This window comes from Solanum verrucosum, unplaced genomic scaffold (assembly GCF_900185275.1).
Source record: "Solanum verrucosum unplaced genomic scaffold, falcon-dt-bn FXZP01000156.1, whole genome shotgun sequence".
NCBI classification, from domain to species: domain Eukaryota; kingdom Viridiplantae; phylum Streptophyta; class Magnoliopsida; order Solanales; family Solanaceae; genus Solanum; species Solanum verrucosum.
Window position 1 is genome coordinate 1,441,248 of NW_026020354.1, and position 21,019 is coordinate 1,462,266.

Genomic DNA, 21,019 nt, shown 5'->3' on the forward strand with positions numbered 1-21,019 from the left:
GATAATTAATTTCATTTTATTATTCTTTGAAATAGTAAATTCATTAATATTATTAATATAAGATAAAAACATGTATATCTTGGTAATGTAATTTGATTATTTTCAAATTATTACTCTTAAAATAATAAATTCATTAATTTGATGTATCTATTATCAATATATGATGTATCCAACAAACTAAACATTTAGATACATGAGTGTCATACAAGTACATTCATATGTATCATAGAAGTATCTAACATTAATTTCATGTATTTGTTATACGTATCTAGTATTAATTTTATGTGTGTGTATATATATATATATATATATATATATTAATTTCATGTATCTTTTATATGTATCTAGTATGAATTTGATGTATCAAGTATCAATTGCATATGTTATATCCAAAAACATGTATCTCGAATACACAGTAAACATATACATCTAATTATGTGTATCTAAATATGGAATATACAAAAAGAAGAAGCATATACATCTAATTATGTGTATCTAAATTTCATACGTTATATCCAAAAACATGTATCTCGAATACATAATAAGCATATACATTTAATTATGTGTATCTAAATATGAAATGTAGTTGAAACACATGAATCTATGAACAAATCACGACTGTAGAGTATCTGTCGTATCATTAATATCATTGTGTTGTTAAAAATCATGTATCCGAAATTTAATATATAGTGGATACATATACATGTTCAGATACCCCATTACTAAAAATACAACTCGAATCTTAATTAAGATTACTACTTATTGGATACACATGTTTCAAAGGCTATATCAAAGTAATATTGGTACTACCACATCCATATCACAGTAACCAAAGAAAGTCTTAGAAGAACACCAGCAAACAAAAACTCTCAACAATATTCCCTTTGATCCTTTTGCACTATGACATAACATAATCAAAACTAAGATCCATTTCTTTCGGAGACAAACAATCAAAACCCACTATGAATTGAAAGTTTTCTCTGTAGCAGTTACTGTGATTGAAACTCGTGATAAATGAACAATACAAAATGATATTTTGGTTCAAGAGAATTTGTGGTGATGATATCTTGAGAAGAAGAGAGTAGATTAACTATTGTTGAAATGAAATTGTAAGGTGAAATTCTTGAATCAGAAAGGAGGAGACATAACTGAGTGATAAACATAGGAGGGGAGAATTAAGAGATAGTGGTTGATTTGGAGTGAAAGAGTTATTTAAGCAGATAATTAATCAATAATAGTTTTAAGGGATGTGGGTATCTAATACTCCCTCCGTTTCACAAAGAATGATCTCCTTTCCTTTTTAGTCAGTTTCAAAAAGAATGACCTCTTTCCTTTTTTGGTAACATTTTACTTTTTGCTTTCTACGTGGCATGTTTAAGACCACAAGATTAAGGGCAATTTTGTACATTTGACATAACTTTAATTTAGGACCACAAGATTCAAATGTCTTTTTTATTTACTTAAATTTTGCCAAGTCAAACCAGGTCATTCTTTATGAAACGGAGGGAGTAGTATTTTCAAATAATATATTAATATATGGTATAAAATACTAAAAGTGGTAATATATGTAATTGTTTAAAAGTAAAGATAATATTAGTATATATAGTAGTGATGTATGTCTAATAAGGTAGTTTATCCTTAAATTAATAGTGGATAACTATTGTTAGACAGATAGAATATTACATTAAAAATGTAATTGCAGAACACATTTTAATATTGGTCTTTTTTGGTAATATCTTAGAACACATGTCAAATAAAGTAAATATCAGTAGTAGTCTTTCGATAGCATTTTTTAATAATTGAATGTCCTATCAAATCATACTATCAATGTTGAAAAGTTTAGGAAAAATGGACTGAAAAATATTTTGAAATTATTGTTACGATATCAAACTTTGTAGAGGACTTTTTTTTATCCCTCTACACTATTTAATAGTGTATTTTAAAGGTATATATGTGTTCACGTGGACACGTTACTATTTATAATGATGCAATTTTTATGATGTCCACGTGAGCACATATATATCTTTAAAATACACTATTAAAGAGTGCGGGGTAAAAGGTTCTTTCCAAAGTTCGATATTGTTACAACAATTTCGATCAAAATTCAGATATATCTCAGACATTTTTTCCAAAAGTTTTAAAAAAATGGCTTTAATATGGTTAAAGACGAATCTAAAATCATAATATCAAGGTTGAAGAGTCAATAATGGCTTTAATATAGTTAAAATACAAATCTAAAATTCAAACCCTATATGAATTACTATTAACAATTTCAAATTAGTATACATGATATAGACAAATAACTTTTATGCGATATATTTTAATTTTTTTTAAAAAATAAAATGAAAACTATATTGTAGAAATTACAAAATATTTACTCCCCCATTCCAAAAGAATAATATTTTTTCACCTCATGAGAGTAAATTGGATTAATATTCGGAGTTAATTGGATTGTATCAAGTTTAAAAGTTACGTATTCATAAACTATAAAATAGTATTATAGTATATATAATTTAACTCTTTAAAATGAAATATGACAAGTATCTTAGGATGAAATGAGTATAACAAGAAAAAAGACTTCGAAATTATGAAGAATATTAGTGATGAAAAAATCTAAGTACTAAGAATAATAACTCATTTATATCTGTACTTTACCTCAGCATATAAATCTTTTTGAGTCATTAACAATTGACATTGGATCAAATGGTAAATTAAGCTTTCTCAATTTTTTTCCTTTTACAAAAAATATATTTTTAAGTTCTCTTCTCAATCCAAATAAGAAATTATTATGTCTAGTACATACTTGTCGTGCATCAAACATTACAAACTACATATCTTTTCTATTATTTCAAATAATGCTACAAGTAATTGAAGGTGTGAGATTTTATTTTCATAAATATACGATTTTCAAATTTAACAATTAAATTCTATTATTCTAACTCTCTCTCTCTCTCTCTCTATATATATATATTTTATTTTTTTTACTTACTGTACTTTTAAAAATAATTGAAAATAAAGAATATTAAAAAATAATTAATGACTTTGCATAGTACATATACATAAGGGGGGAGGGGGTGCATAAGTTTTCTTCTTTTTTTTAAAAAATTAAGGCGAATATTAAAATTTAGCTTGAGGCCACCAAATTTGTTGAGCCACTCTTAGTGGTACTTTGTAATGCAGAAAGGGCAGGGCACTACTAGAAATAAATATTTTTCTCACCATGAACCAGTGAGAAATTTGTATTATAAAATATGATTTTTCATTTATTTTCCAACAAATCAACTTACTGAAAAATGTATGGTAAAACACAAATTTTCACTGAAATAATGGGAAGCTTCCTAGTTTTTTGTCGTATGAAAAGATTATTATTTTTTCTTTTCTCGCCGATTCAATCAAAATATCAGTGAAAATAGCCACTGAACATTTTCTAATGGAAAAATAACAATATTTTGTAGTGTGAGGAAAATCCCAAATTGCCAAGAACTACAAACGTAAAAGAGATTAATTTTTTTTTTTGAGTAATTTAATAATACAAAATTTATTTTTATATTTATAATTTATATAACTTAAACTAAATAAAATATTATTTCCATTTGAGTCTATTTAAGCCTTTTTCTCCTCTTACATTCATGAATCTAGTAAAGAGAAAGAATCTTTCTACCGTAATGTAGGAAAAACACACTCTCTATCCTACTAAACTATTACGCAAACAAACAAACTTATCTAAGCACTAAAAGCAAACCAAGATCCAAATGGATCAATCTTGTTGAAAGGTACTGCCCAAGGAAAGGAAATAGGGAATGGAATAGGAGAAGTATCACATGGGTTCAGTCTTGACTTTTTACTCCTCTTGAGTTTTCTTGAAAACGACTTTTCAACATATCCAAACTTCTTGGCTACTTCCATTTATATAAATTTTTAAAACAAAAAATGAATTACTTTAATTCTTTACACCCACTAAAAATGATTTTTCTGCCATGAATAATTTATATAATATTTGTTAGAGATTTGGATAAAATAATAGGATTACTTAAAAGACGTATTTTCTCTGTTATAATTTGTTTGACCATTTTTTGGTCCTTTTTTAATTTCAACTTTTTAGATGACATAGTTAAAACTATAAGATTAAAGGATGTTTGGTACATTTAACATATTTTTAATTGAAGTCTATAAAATTTAAAAGTCTTCTTTATTTATTTAAATTTTGTGTCATGTGAAAATTAGTTAAGCAAATTGAAATGGAGAAAGTAAATACAAAACACATTTTAATATGGGAAAACTACAAAATAGACCTAATTGTGAAACTATTTAACCAAATTGGACTCTACCCAAATTATTTATCCTTAATGGACCCATGACCCAAATTATTTACCCACTTGCCTCACTTTATCTTTCCATATATTTGTGCATGATGTCAGCATCACTACTATAAATTAATCTTCTGTGATACTTCGTCGGCACATCGATACCATATCGGTATCATACATGATTGAGATTAATCCTCTGTGATATTCCATCTGTATATTGATACCTTATCCGTATCATATAGGATTGGACTTTTTTTTTAAGAAATAAATAAGAAACAATTAAGAGAAAATTATTAAAATCATAATCTTATTTATTAAACTCTAAATTAGTAAAAAATAAATTCTTTGTGATACTCCATCAGTATATTGATATCATATCAGTATCATATATGACTGAGCTTAATCATATATGATACTTCATCTGTATAGTGATACCCTATTGGTATCATATAGGATTGAACTCTTTTTTATGAAACAATTAAGAGAAAATTATTAAAGTCACAATCTTATTTATTAAACTCTAAATTAGTAGAATATATTCTTTGTGATACTCTGTCGGTATATTGATACCATGTCGGTATCATGTAGGACCGCGCTTAATCCTCTATGATACTCCGTCGATATATTGATACCATATTGATATCATGTAGGACCGCGCTTAATCCTCTATGATACTCCGTCGATATATTGATACCATATCGGTATGACTCTTTTTTTAAGAAATAAATAAGAAACAATTAAGAGAAAATTATTAAAGTTACAATCTTATTTATTAAACTCTAAATTAGTAGAAAATATATTCTTGGTGATACTCCGTCGGTATATTGATACCATATCGGTATTATAAAGGACTGAGCTTAATCCTCTCTGATACTCCGTCAGTATATTGATACCTTATCGGTATAAATGATTGAACTTCTTTTTAAGAAATAAATAAGAAATAAATAAGAAACAATTAAGAGAAAATTATTAAAGTCACAATCGTATTTATTAAACTCTAAATTAGTAGAAAATATATTTTATATTTTTAAAAATTGAAATATTGAAGAGTTGAAATATACCTCAATGACAAAATAAGAAACAATGAAGAGAAAATTATTAAAGCCACAATCTTATTTATTAAAGTCTAAATTAGTAGAAAATATATTTTTATATTTTTAAAATTAATATATTGAAGAATTGTAATATACCTCAATGATACCACGATAGTATCTAGATATACCGTAATGACATCATGGATGATTGAGTAATCTCATCGAAGGACTGAAGCAAACCTCAATGAAAACACTGTTTAGTTATTCATTGATACCACAACAATATATTATACTTTGATGGTATCAAGGAGGAAGAAAGAACCATTCAATGAAAAAACTACTCAGTTACTATTTGATACCATCATATATATTCATAATATGTGTGTTAGTATCAGAGATGATAAAAAGAGTGGCGTTGATATCAACATGATGTCAGCGTGCGAATAAAAATAGATATATGTCATTTTAAATAAAAAAGGTTGCTGAAAGTAATGAGACATTTAGTGTATGTTTGGTATGGAGGAAAACATTTTCTGGAAAGGGTTTTTCAATTTTCCCAGGTAGCTTAAAGTATTTGGAAAATGTTTTCAAAATCAATTCATTTTCATCAAATTTAAGGAAAATGACTTCACTTCCAAAATTAAGAAATTTTTTTTTTATCAAAACTCTACTTCATCCTTTAATTTTTTTTGCTTACCCTACCCATTGAAAAAAAAAATTAAATTTTTTATTTTTTAAATTTCAAATATATTTTATCCCTACCCCCAAACCACCCCCGTAATCAAACAGAAAAAAAATCTAAAATTATTTTTGAAAAATATTTCAAATTTAAGATTTCTTTTACCTTACCCAACCCCTACCACCCCTACCCCCCCCCCCCCCCAAAAAAAAAAACATTGCTTTTGAAAAATATTTCAAATTTTTTATTTTTTACGCACTCCCCACACCATTCCCCCAAACAAGGCCACCCCCTTCCCCTCCACCCCAGTTTATTTTATTTTATTTAAAAAAATAATATTTTTGGGAAGTATTTTAAATTAAAACATTTTTTACACTACACCACCCCTACCCCTTACCCCCCCCCCCCCCCCCCCACCCACCCTCCCGCGCCACCCCACCAAGGTCACTCCTGTCAATTTTTTTAAAAAATGTTTTTGTAATATATTTCAAATTTTAAAAGAAAATCATTTTTATGCCACCCCCACCCATCACATTCCCGTCATTTTAAAAAAAAATTGTTTTTGGAAAACTATTTCAAACTTAACTTTTTTTTTTTCATTTTTAGCCGCCCCTCCCCCTCCCCCTCCCCCTCCCCCAGGCCATTCTCGTAAAATAGAAAATTAAGAAAAAAAATATTTTTGGGAAATAAAAAAATTATCATTTTTTACTTCCCCCTACCCTACGCCCTTGCTCCAGCCCTCATCAATAAAATTTTAAAAAAAAATTGTTTTTGATTTTTATGCCACCTCACCCCATCGCGTGACCCCGTCAAATTATTTTTTTGAAAAAACTTTTCCTTGGTCGCAGGACCTGGGTCAGATCTCTGAGTCAGATTTTGGAACGACCATTCGGGTCTTGTCCTAATTTGGGTGTCGGGTCGGGTCCTAGATCAATTATTGGGGTTGATTTTCGGATCAGAAATTATTTTCCTAACGAGTATTTTTTAGTCTCAAGCAAAAAACAAAAATATTTTCTGAAAAATATTTTTCATTCACCAACCAAACATAATATTTTCTACTCACCAACCAAACATCTGAAAATAAGTTAGACATACACTTGTTTTCCAAGAAAATATTATCTAGGAAAATATTTTCCGTGGAAAACATTTTCCTTCATACCAAACACACCCTTAAGGGTAAATATTTTACTTTTTTGGGGTATAAATGTTCTTCCCCCTTTTAATACTAGTCTTTTCTGGTAGTAGCTTAGAACACATGTCAAATCACTACACCAAAAATGATTTTTAGTGGTAATTAATTAATGGTAATAACTTAATTGCTGCTAAATATGTATTTTTTTTTTAGAGATATTGGATCTAACGACAATTAACTAAAGTTGGTAAAGACTTTAGCACTTTTTATTAATGTGTATATTTATTACCGCTAAAAGCTATTTTTGTTATGGTGAATAAAATAAAAAGTAGTGTTTTCAAAGTTGTTTGTTGGGAGCATGATGTATCAAAAATGTTTTGAAGCGCAAATGAAATGCGTAGATTTATACGTATGCCCTAGAATTTAAGGCATAAGTCATAGACATAAAAACGTAAGTCATATTCCCTCTTGCTTCAGGCAATAGAACTAGCAAATAAGGTAAACATTTAGGTGAGATAGAAGAGGGAAGCGAGATTGCGATGAAAGTAGCAGAGATGAGAGTCTATTGGAAACTATTTCTCTACCTTAGGGGGAAGCCTGCATACACACAACCCTCCCCAGACCTCACTTGTAGTGTTTGGAGGAGAAATTTTCTAACTCATGAATACGTAGTTTAACATTAGCCCATGAAATTAGCAAATAAAGATAATTTTAACTCATGAAATCTTTAATTTAGTCCATGAAAAGTAAAATGCACATCTCAATGAATCAGCAATAAGCAAATCTCCACCTTTTCTTGAAGATCAAAGTACCAAAAAATGCCCCAAAACCAACCATATAGCTGTAACACCCCATAATTTTTTTGAACTGAGACTCGAACCATCCTTCATTGTGAGTAGGATTTTACCAAGGAATTAAAAATTTCTTGAGTGTTAAGGTCACTAGATGTAGCACCTTGAGTTCCAAGAAGAACTAAAGAGAGTTCATTCAAGTCATTCCTAAGTTCCTTTAAGTTTTGGGTCAACTTCAAACGACCATAACTCTCAGTACAAGATGACTTAGGTGGGATAAAAGGTATCCAATGAAAGGTATTTGAATTATATTTCCAACGCCACCGAGTTTGCTAAGTTTCGAGTTCGGATGAGTGAGATATGTCCTTTTGAAGTCAGGTTGTCCAGTTAAGGAAAGTTGTCCGAAAATAGTAAGGGGTGTTTTGGTCTTTTCCTTATCGAATCAGGTTTAATTCGTTTTTGGTAAGGTTTTAGGGGTCTAATCGGATTAGGTTTAGTTTTATAATCCTAATATACGCCTAGGGTTTTAGTTGAGAGTTCAAGAATGGAAAAGAAGAGAAAAGAGGGGAAAAGAGGAGAGGATCAAAGCATTCGTCGAGGTTCTTGAGTTTTGTTGCGGATTTTTGCCATGGGTTTGATCCCTAAAAGGTATGTAAGCTTCCATAGTGTTGGGTTTGTTCACCCAAACTCCAATCAAGTTAATTTCAGCGTTAAGTTCGTTCTAGAAAGTTGAAGGTTTGGTGTTCTTGAATTGTGTTCTTGAAATTGACTTTCGTTCTTTAGTTAAGATGAGATTGATGAGTTCTTGAGGGAATCGTGTCGATTTTAGAGTTGTGTTTGATAGGATTCTTGTGTACATGTAGTGGGTATCTGAATCTAAAGAAAAATTAAGGAAAAAATAATTGAATTTTGGCAAATTGGGGTTAGAAAATGAAGAAGGGAAAAGAGGTCCGCGACACATGTTCCTCAGAAATAGGACTTTGCTCTCCGCATCACGGAGAGGTCATGGACCCCTCTACCTCAAAATTTATTTCATGACCAAATATTAAAATGCATCTCGGCATCGCAGACTTGCTTCCAGACAGTGATTTCTTGATTGTTTCTCATGTTAAACTCTAAAAACACTCCTAAACATCACGAGATCTTTCCTATCACAAATCACAACCTTGAATTCATAAATCAAATTCAAGGTAGAGTTGAGAGTCAAGTCTTGAGAGTTCTTTCGAATATTTTTGAGAAAGTCCCTTTGAGTCTTTTGAGGAGTCTTCTACAAATTCTAATAACTTGTTTCAAAACTCAATCAAGTAAGTATCACGAGAGTGAGGAGAATGTATTCATGAGTCTACTTTGTCATCACGCGACCCTTCATATCATGAACCATAACTCTTGAATTCATAATTCACATTCAAGAGAGAGTTAAGAGTAGAGTTCAAGAAAGTCTTTAAGTTCAATTGTGAATCCTTTGAGATAAACTATTGATTCGAGCTAAGTTTTGAGGAAGTAAGTATGAGAATGAGAAAAGTCATATACATAAGTTCCATATCACTATGTAGACCCTTGAGTTGAGTCGTTCATGCCCATAATTCTGCATGAAATCCATAAGTTGAGTATCTTTGAGAGGAGCAGTATCTTCAAGTTCTAAGTCTTGAGTATTGAGTTTCAAATCCCTTTGAGATTATATTCCTAATCATGGGACTATTATATGTTACCCATGAAGTCCTTGAGTTGAGTTGAGTTGTTCATGCCCATAATTATGCATGAACCCTTTGAGTTGAGCATTCTTGAAATGAGTAGTATCATTGAAGTTCTTGAGTTCCAAGTATTGAGTTCTATCCATGGTTATTAAAAACCTTGAATTTAGTCATTCACGCCCATAATTCGACATGAACCCTATTTTAAGAAGTCTTTTACAAAGGCTTTAAACTTGTTTTAAGACTTGAGTTTTGAGTTGAGGAAAGAGTAAAGAGTGAAGTTCATTTATTCAAAAGAGTATATGGAGACTATGCATTCCCACAGAGTAAAATGTTTTCACATTTAAACAAGAAGGGAAACTGAGATTTCCAAAAGAGCCTTTGAGCTAGTTTTCAGTAAAGAGTAAATGCTTTCACAATTAAGCAAGAGAGGAAACACTGATTTCCAAGAGAGCCTTCGGGTTAGTTTTTTAGTAATTATCTCCAACCATAGAGTTATGTTTTTAAACATATGATCTAGTATATTTTGGGAATAGTATTGAGCACCGATATAGGGGAGAGTTCAGACAACTCCCGGCCCCCATAAACCATGTAGCCAGCATGGGTAGAAAAGGGTCATACTTTTTAGATGATTCCTTAGTGCTTTTTAGCATGGACTAGTGGATCCACTTAGTAGTTAGGTTCTATACCCCCGACAAGGTATAGGACAACCCTGTCAACGTGAGGTAAAATGTTGTATCATCACATAGCTCACAGTGATGGTTGTCGGATAGAGAACCTCCCACAGTTATATATTGTATTCTTATATACACAGAGTTTACCTTGTATTTTCATATACGAGCAAATTTTATCTTGTATCCTTGCATACAAACAAAGTTATTTTGTATTTTTCAATACATTGAGTTGCTTTCTATTATTTTAAAAGCTTTCCATATATTGCATATGTATTGTTGCTTTATATTGAGTTGAGTATCCAGAGTTGAGTGCCCAGAGTCGAGTATCTTATTGTTGAGATTGAGCCTTATTTCACTGAGTTAAATATCTTATAATTGAGTTAAGCCTTATTTCACTGAGTTGAATATCTTATCATTGAGTTGAGCCCTATTTTCTCTGAGTTGAGTTGAACTATGTTTCTTTGAGTTGAGTTGAGTTGAGAAGAGGTAAGTATGTTTCTATTCCACCAGTTCAAGCTTATGTTATGCTTTAGAATTCCCCTTACATGCTCGTACATTCCACGTACTGAGCCATTTGGCCTGCATCATTTCATGATGCGAACACAGGTATTCAGGGTCATTAACATGAGCTTCGTTGATACCACATGGAGTTCGAGTTAGCTATGGTGAGCCTCCTTGCTTCCGGAGGGTTCCACTTTTAGTTTCAGTGATATCACTTGTCAGGATGTCGTGGGTCTTGTCCCGACATCTATCTTTGTCATTTAGAGGCTTCATAGATAGACAATATATTTTCAGATGTCTGTTCATTTATTTTGTTAAATGTTTTAAAGACTTAAGTTGCCTATTTTATGGCGAGTTGAATATATTATTTTATTCAGAGTATCTATCCAGTATTGTTCAAATCATCTTAATGTTGAGTATTTGAATTTATTTCAGTTTTTAAGCTTTTGCATGCTTAAGTTAGTCTTCCGCTTGTAGTCATCCAGGATGAGGGTTCGCTTGGGGACCAACAATGGTTCTTGAGTACCGACCACGTCTAGGGTGTAGACTTAGGCCGTGACAAACTTGGTATCAAAAAATAGAGTTCAAGTGTCCTAGGGTGTCTATGAAGCCATGTCAAGTAGGATTTTATTTATGGTTATGAGGGCCCTACTTCTATAAATGAGGGACTATAGACATTTAAGAAAAGTTTCCCTTCTTTCATACTCTTAATCGTGCCATAAAGATATGTCCTAGAGATTTATTCATACTCATGCGTTTCTCAGGATCATTCGATTACCCATCATACTAGAGCTGATTGAAAAGCAAAGTTTGTCCTTTATCGATGAGTTACTCTCAGCAAAAATCTTGAGAAAATCAAGTGACTCTAGAGGGGCTTGAGAGAAGCCCATGAGTGAGTAAGTCAGTTTCAGAGGAATGCACCCATATTTATATGAATCGTGCATTTGAGCTAAAAGCGAGTTGTACTCTTTTCCTTAAGACTTGTTTCAGCTGAGATCCTTATGAGGAAGTATGTTTAGAGCTTGGGTAGTATTTTTGCCCGAAAAGGGTAGCATGAGTTACGAGATCATGAGCAATAGTAGTGAAAGAGCCCAGAGTTAGAAGAAAGTATGTAAAGGTTTAGTAATCTAAGTAAAGGAGATGGTGTTTTGACAAGTTATGTTACTATAGTCATGCACCTAGCAAGTTAGTAATGAGGAGTTTTCCCTTATGGGTACACTAAGAAGTGATGAGTTGTGAAGATTCCATCATAGGGGGTAGAATGTGTTGTAGCTAGAAAGGAGTTTGTGATAAAGTGTCATTGTGTAGGTACTGACCAAGTGTAAGTGTTGAATAGAAGAGCAGGAGTATACATGAGGTGATAGATCTAAGCTAGGCTTATGATTTTAAGGGAGAGCCCATAATATTCAAAGTGTTATAGAACTACATAGGCATTGATGTATAGTGAATGAGTGAATAGTACTCAAATTGTGAAGGGAAATGTGTAGTAAATTGTAAGTATGAATACTAAGAGGTAAGGATTGACTACTTGTCATAAGGTCCTAGTGAACGAGTGTTTCTAAACTTGTGCATAGTAGTGGTGAGTTAGTATAGTAGGCGAGCAATCAAATTGATATTTGGGTTTAGTTTATCGGGTTTAGTAATAAACATTAAGCTTGAATTTGAGATGAATATCATGACCAAAAGAATGGCAACATGAGGGTGATGATGTTAGTCTTGAGATTTGATCTAGAAGACTTGACATAGAGTAGGTGAGGAATTGAGGTGATAAGCTGCAATAAATATGAGTGGTACAAGTGAGAGACCCTAATGTTTAGATAAGGGCAGTGAAGTGTGGCTAAGTCACAAGTGTAACAAGAGCATTAAGAGGTGTGCCTAGATGGTATTTTATCAGATGAGGTTCCAATTAAGTTATAATTTTTCATGTGTGCCTAGATAGCATAATTGAGTTGCCAATATGGAATAGGTCCATAGCTTTCAAGTGTAAGCTTTAGACCTAAGGGGGAGATGATAAGATGAGAAATCAAGTCAAGTGTTGAGAATTTCTTAAGGAGCTGGATAGTAGGAGTCCATGGGGTTGTTAGAGTACTAAGCTTGAATGTGGTGTTGTTAAACATAAGGTGGTTCTTGATATGAGCCCAATGTGGTGGTAAAAAGTAATAGTTTTGGGATGAGATTCCCTATAGAGAGGTATAGAACCCGAACCTAAGGATTTGGGTTAAGCTTGAATATAGTAATAGTATTCCATTAGACGAAGAACTTAGTAAGAGTAACCCATTCCATACCAGTCCAATCGTCATTCAAGGACGAATGATCCCAAGGGGGAGATATTGTAACACCCCAACAAATTTTTGAACTGAGACTCGAACCATCCTTCGTTGTGAGTTGGATTTTACCAAGGAAATAAAAATTTCTTGAGTGTGAAGGTCACTAGATGTAGCACCTTGAGTTCCAAGAAGAACTAAAGAGAGTTCATTCAAGTCATTCCTAAGTTCCTTTAAGTTTTGGGTCAACTTCAAACGACCATAACTCTCAGTACAAGATGACTTAGGTGGGATAAAAGGTATCCAATGAAAGGTATTTGAATTATATTTCCAACGCCACCGAGTTTGCTAAGTTTCGAGTTCGGATGAGTGAGATATGTCCTTTTGAAGTCAGGTTGTCCAGTTAAGGAAAGTTGTCCGAAAATAGTAAGGGGTGTTTTGGTCTTTTCCTTATCGAATCAGGTTTAATTCGTTTTTGGTAAGGTTTTAGGGGTCTAATCGGATTAGGTTTAGTTTTATAATCCTAATATACGCCTAGGGTTTTAGTTGAGAGTTCAAGAATGGAAAAGAATAGAAAAGAGGGGAAAAGAGGAGAGGATCAAAGCGTTCGTCGAGGTTCTTGAGTTTTGTTGTGGATTTTCACCACGGGTTTGATCCCTAAGAGGTATGTAAGTTTCCATAGTGTTAGGTTTGGTAACCCACACACCAATCATGTTAATTTTAGCGTTAAGTTCGTTCTAGAAAGTTGAAGGTTTGATATTCTTGAATTGTGTTCTTGAATTAAGATGAGATTGATGAGTTCTTGAGGAAATCATGTCGATTTTGGAGTTGTGTTTGATTAGATTCTTTTGTACATGTCGTGGGTATCTAAATCTGAAGAGAAACTGAGGAAAACAATCAAATTTAGGTGAATTGGGGTTAGAAAATGAAGAAGGAAAAAGTCAGGCAAATCTGGGTACCAAGTCCGCAATGCGGACCTGTTCCTCAGAAATAGGACTTTGCTCTCCGCGTCACGGAGAGGTCACGGACCCCTCTGCCTTAAAATTTTACTTCACGACCGAATATGAAAATGCATCTCTGCGTCGCGGACTTGCTTCCAGACAGTAATTTCTTGATTGTTTCTCATGTTTAACTATCTAAAAACACTCCTAAACATCATGAGATCTTTCATATCACAAATCACAAGCTTGAATCCATAAATCAAATTCAAGGTAGAGTTGAGAGTCAAGTCTTTAGAGTTCTTTCGAACATTTTTGAGAAAGTCCCTTTGAGTCTTTTCGAGGAGTCTTATACAAATTCTAATAACTTGTTTCAAGACTCAAGCAAGTGCGTATGAAAGTGAGGAGAATGTATTCATGAGTCTACTTTGCCATCACGAGACCCTTCATGTCATGAACCATAACTCTTGAATTTATAATTCACATTCAAGAGAGAGTGATACGCTCAAATTACATCTCTTTTCAGAAGCATAGGCGATCGTTATCACGTAAAGAACCCAACTTGTAGGTTGGGGTCGATCCCACGAGGAATATGGTTTAGACTTAAGTTCAATAACAATTATATTCGTTTAGCCAATGTATTTCTGAGACAAATAAGTATAAGGGGGGGGGGGGGGTATTTGTGTAAAAAAATTTGGAAATTATGAAAGTAATTAGTAAGCAAGATTTAAACTTTTGTTGTTATCAAATTGAGAAAGAAACTAGGGCGTATGTGTTCCCCATAAGCTCATAACTCTGTAATCCTAGTAATAGCAATCCCTTCCTAGTGTATTACATGCAAAGCGATAAGTTATGTAACTCTAAATCCTTGGTCCGACATCTAGTGAATTTCACCCCGCACCTTGGTCCGGCTACGTGTGTATAATTTACTAACCCTTACCATTACCTCATAATAGACGTCACATCGATGTATGACTTAGTTTTCACCCTCGTACCAATCGACATTAATTCTATTAGATAGTATCACACTAAATCTATGTTGATAATTCTTTTCTTATTAACTACCTCCTTGGTCCGACAAGTAGCAACAAGGCGAGTTCTAACGATGCGCACCGTTAAAAAGACTTCTAGACGAAAGAATTATCAATGCATGCAAAACACTATTCGGGAATTACTTAGTTACTATTCATACTTCGTTAATCGCTCATGGTTCCCACAACCCTAGTTGTGGATTTAGTTACCCATATTAGCAAGAAAACAATTCATAATGTTTGAAGAATAAATTATGAACTTACGTGGTAGAATAGAATAATCCCAGAATTTCAACTTGAATTTCAAAGTAAAATCACCAAAATGTGCTTAGGAAATTAAGAATTGTTAAAGTTGCAAGTTAATCTCCCAAACCAAAAACTAGCACTAAAATAATAAATCCTAACCCCCAAAAACGAGGTTTACATACCCTATTTATAGAAAACAAGTCTTAAATTAAAAGGGAAACAAAATAAGGAAAGTTTGTTCAAGCACGCGTCTTCATTTCATCAGACTGACTTACGGACCGTCAACGGATCTACGGTCCGTGAGTCCCTTCTGTCAGCCAGGACTTAGAAAATATTTCAGCTTCCAAAAATCAGCTTCTCTGAAGCAAACGACGGAACACCAGGACGGACTGTAGATCATCGATCCCTCTCCGTAGCTCCATACTTAGAATTCTCCAAAATCAGGTACTGGAACCCCACAGTCACATTCTACGGTTCAACAGTACGATCCGTAGATAAATCTACGAACCGTCAATGGTCATCGTGGTGCCACACTTGGTCAGATTCCCTGATTCTTCTTACATGCCTTGCCCTGCTGATTTACGATCACCATCTACGGAGCGTCAATGGACCTACGGTCCGTAGATCACCTCCGTAGATGCCCTTTTCTGCATTTCTTTCAGCTGTCACTTTACTTCTGCGCCTAAGCATCTTTCCTATAAAACATGATAAAAACACATAAAAACCAATACGAAAAGGCCCTAGACACACACAACTCTTAAGTGAAATGTATTAAAAATATAGTAAACTCACGGTATATCAACACCCTCAACTTAAATTCGTTGTTTGTCCTCAAGCGACGCACTAAGACTCTATACGACACTTATATAGAAGCGCACACTTTAAGCATAGACAATCACATGGCTATCCATCCTAACTCTCCTCGAGTGCAAATCTTTTCTCTCAGACTCAACAAGGTAACTTGTGCGGATTCAAACATGACAAAGACCGACCAACCAACACACAACATACACTTTTTACTATCACCAAGGTACCAACTCTCCGACAATGGAACTGGTGCCCTTACTTCAAACAAAATCCATTTTTCACACAATAAATTTGATTTTTTTAGTACAAGGATTTATTCAACAACTCACACTCAGAAGTAATTTCAAGTACAGTTAGTGCTCAATACCATAGGCTTGCCCTTATTTTCACTACTTAGACTCTCCAAACTAGGTTCTAGGACCACTATAGGACTTTGTTGGCTTATAACATAGGCTCAGGGTCAGGTGTGGTACATTTGGGTATGTTTTAGTGACTTTCTGCCCTCCTTGACATTACATTAGGCCTTCTACCTCTTTTTGCCCTATTCTTGACATCCTACCGTTTTACCTTCTGTCCCTTGATTCTCTTCAACCATGGATGTGACTTTAGACTTTGTAGCTCTTTTATTTTTCACTTTCATCTTTTCTTGCGTTTTATTCTTTTCTTTAGCTTTCAACAAGACACATCCTTTCCTCTCTCCCTCTTTTTTTTTACATCAAACTTTTTTCATACCCATTTTTCTTTCGGTTTTCTCTTTCATAGCCATCCTCAACTTATGGATTTTCCATTGGTTTAGGTGCACAATACCTGATGTCGAGTCAGGGCCAAGATTGAGGTTACTTTTTACATTAGCCACCCTCAACTTAGGCTTTTGGCCTAAGTCGATGTGCACATGTCCAAAGAGGGACCGGTGCCAACATACTAGATTATGGGAAGGTGAGTTAGGGGTTTAGAAAGAAATGGTCTAATTTAGGCTCAAAGCATTTGGATCAAAGGGAGCATTTATTTCATTTGGTTGGATTCATCTTTTAGGCAATTTATGGACTTATCAGAACAAGGGCCTATGATCACTTCCTAGCCTCTAGAGTAGATTGTCTTAGCAGGACTAACCGGGAAAGTTCTAGATTGACACAAAAACTGTTTGAACAATCAACTATTCTCACACACTCTTGGCGCATAGTTTCATTATCAGATTATCAGATTACCCAGTTCAAGTTTTAGCTTAAGTCATTCCATCAAGTGGGTTCATTATCATGTCATACCCAGAGCCAACACATTCAACTCATTCTAGTCTACATATTTTAGCACATATCACAATTTTTTTTGGACGGGTATCATTTCTTTCAAAAAGTTGCCAGCATGCTTCATTCTTTCTCATGCTTCTACACATACAATCCTAACACATGCCGGTTCAATAAAAATTAAGCAGTCTCTTGGGGGAAAAGAACACATGCAAGAAAACCCCAAGAAAGGATTATGAGTTGGGTTACTCAGATTTCACCCTATCACTCACAATCCATTTACCCCACCCCAACAAAAAAATAGGTGCAATTATCCCCAATGCACACAAAATGTAGTAAAAAGTAATGGATTTAGGTGAAGCAAACCTGTGGCGCATAGCGCCGACGAACCATCAACAAGCGGGTGGGTCTAGTTTCCCAGAGTCAGCTACAACAACATTGGGGTCACCCTCAGTAGTGCCCACATCAGCAATCACAACACCCTCAGTAGTGCTATCAATCATTCTAACTGCACCATCAGTGGCACTCACATCGTGACTCTCAACAGTCGAAACCTCGATAAAGGACACAAATCTTCTGCTGGCGCAACTCCTCATCTATAATAGAGGCTTTTCTAGCCTGTTCAGTCCATTGGCGCTCCCATTTCTTTGCTCAGGCCTCCTCAGTAGTGTCAGAATGTTGGCTGAAGCAGTGTCCCTTCCCACGAGAACGGGTGGGCTCGAGCTGTGCATCTGTATCCTTTATGAATAGAGCATAAAGTACGGTATCATCAGCTAATGCAATGGGTGCAGATTTTGGCTCATCTGTGGGCGCAACAAGGATAGAATCAATGTCTGCCTAGAGACTGTCCAACTTAGTCCGAATGGAGGAAAAAATTGTGATTGGGGTTGGCCGTGCGAGTACTCTCAACTCGAAGGCATCTAGGCGCTTATGAACAACTCGAACCTTTTGATCTATCATGGATTCCAACCTCTTCTCCATCCTAGCCTCGGAATATGCAATGGACTACTGCATCCATGACTTCATATGGTGAAGCAGTGTGGCCATCTACGCCTCCAATTTATGAACTCGAGCTAACGACTAGTAGAGGCTCTAGAAGGCGGGGTGGCTCTAGATGAGTTGGGGCCTGAGAAGAGGAGAATGGGGTATCATCAGTATGGGCTGGAGGGGCAGGCTCATCACCCTGCATCTGCTCCACAATATCTACTAAATCAGTACCCACTAGCACATCGATCCGCGGCCCTCTGCGAGGTGCTGCCACATTTGCCTCGTCCTGAATCAGGCCAATATCTAGGGTCCCCGTTGCCTGTATCAATTTGTCACAATGCCAAATCGGCACACCAGAGTCCATGTATAGTTGAAAAATTAGGCACGGAAAAGGGTAAGTTGTGGAGGTCTTGAACGCCCTCTCATGAATCTCTGCCAATAACATGTAGACGAAGTCGATCTCGAACCCCGCTACTAATGCTGCCACCATTACTTCTCTATCCCATGTAAGTGCATTGTCGGCCTTTGTGGGCGACGCTCTGTTCCGCACCAGCAACCAAAAAAACTTGGCCACCAAATTCAAGGTGGCCTTCCGAATACCCAAACTGGTGAGCTAACCAACTCCACATGCTCTCCATCTGCAGCTATGTGCCTGGCCAACCATAGTAAGACAACCTCCCTTTGCTCGGCATTACGCGTGAAGGCTTCACTCCTCACAACATCCCATCTGTAATCAAATTTGGCCGTGTTGAGTGCCCAAGTGTGATCAGGACTAGGGCCATAGAGGAATCGGTTGATTGTGGTAAGTGATATGTCCACTGGAAAACCTCGGACCATAGTAGAAGTGATAGGGTCCTGGCTGTGGGCTTGGACCTCAATCGAACCTCAAAGAGTGGCAGCATAGGAGGCATAGAACTCCCGTACAATCTCCTCGCTATAAGTCCCAGGGTATTGAGCTATCCAGTCGCACTTGTAAAGCTGAAAAGGCCGGTGGATGTCGGGAATAGTGTGCAAGTTCCCCGTGAGGACTCTGCACTCTTCAGTAATAAGCTGGGCCATCTTCACTTTCTCATTCAACATTCTGACATCCCGGTAGATTTTCCATTGCCCCTCAACACACCATTTGTTTGGCTCCCCAGCCACTGGATCAAGGTTGTAGCTTCGTGGCACTGGGACTTCTCCTGAACTAGTGGCCTCATCAGACGAGGCAACTTTGTCATGTGATCCTGAGCCTGTGGCGGATCCAGAACCAGAGTCGAAAGCATGGGCGGGCTCAGAGCCAGAAACAGAGGCAGACTCTGAGTCGGAAGTATAACCAGCCTTAGAACCGGAAGAAGAACCAGCCGGTGACCCGATTAGTGTGTTCTCCTCATCAGACCAGGAGACAGTGACTACGTCGGTGACTACCTGCCGGGATGTATTCCGGGTAGCCCGAGGTGCAGTAGGGGATGTCCTCATGGCTGGTGGAACATATGCTGGATCCTTTTATGTGTCCGTGTCTTCATCAATCAGCCTAAAAGTAGGCTGCACGGAGTTTGATTTACCCCTTTTGGAGTAGGTCACTTGCTTCTTAGGCGACATGGTACCTGTGGATGTCTAATTAGTATCATAATAAACTCATGACACACTCAAAAATATTTTAGAACTAAGAACGAACAAAAATGAATAATAGAAAAAATCCTGACAGTGGCTTCAGTGGCCACCTACGGTGGGCATCTACGGTTCGTAGGCTGGCCTACAGTCTGTGGATCCCTTCCGTAGATCAAAGGTACCAAAAAGTTGGTCTCTGAAAGGAACCACAGATGTTTAGAACGGTTCATAGATTGATCTACGGACCGTAGTCCACTTCCGTAGTTCCATACTTGGTGAAATTCTCATGTGCCACCAACCACGGACCGGATCTACGGTCCGTAGATTGACCTACAGTCCGTAGACAGTGTCTCGTGGATGGGATCTGTAACAACTTTCAGGCATCCTTCATGTTGACCCCAATTTGACCAATTTCAACAATATCACCTAATCTAATAATGCATTTCAACAAAAAATATACTAGTTCGTCATTCTAAGGGTTTCGATTACTAAATTTACAGGAATTGCACAAAAATTAGGAACCCTAAGTCGAAACTTGCATTTAGACTCTCATTACACTGGTTTTATACATTATAAAGATGCACAATCACTATCTATTGTCCCAAGGGTGTTTGTAGTTCTAGTTTGTCATGCATTTACATACAATCAACTACCCAAGGTCAAGACCCAATTCCGGACTTTCTCTAATCAATCACTGAATTGAAATTCAAAGTGAAAGGAAAGCCTATTAACTTACAAGCAATGGGAATAAGGTGATTGTGTGACGACTCGACACTTCTAACAACCTTTTGCTCGCCTTTCACACCGAACCCGGACAACGAACCTTTGAAAATGGGGAATGGGATAGAGTTGGGGGAGGAGAGAGTGCTTTGTGAAATGAGAGGATGAATATGGGGTAATTGATGGTGGATTTATGGTAATATGGCGTGATTGGAGTAGTTAGAAGGGTGTAGAAACGGTTTTGGGGTATAAACGAGGGAAATGGGAATGATTTGAAAAAGAGGGGGTTTTAATTAAAAGATGTCTGGGTCGAGTCGGGTCAGACAGACTAGGGTTTGGACCCATGAGACCCTATCTACGATTCATGGGTCGATCTACGGTCCGTA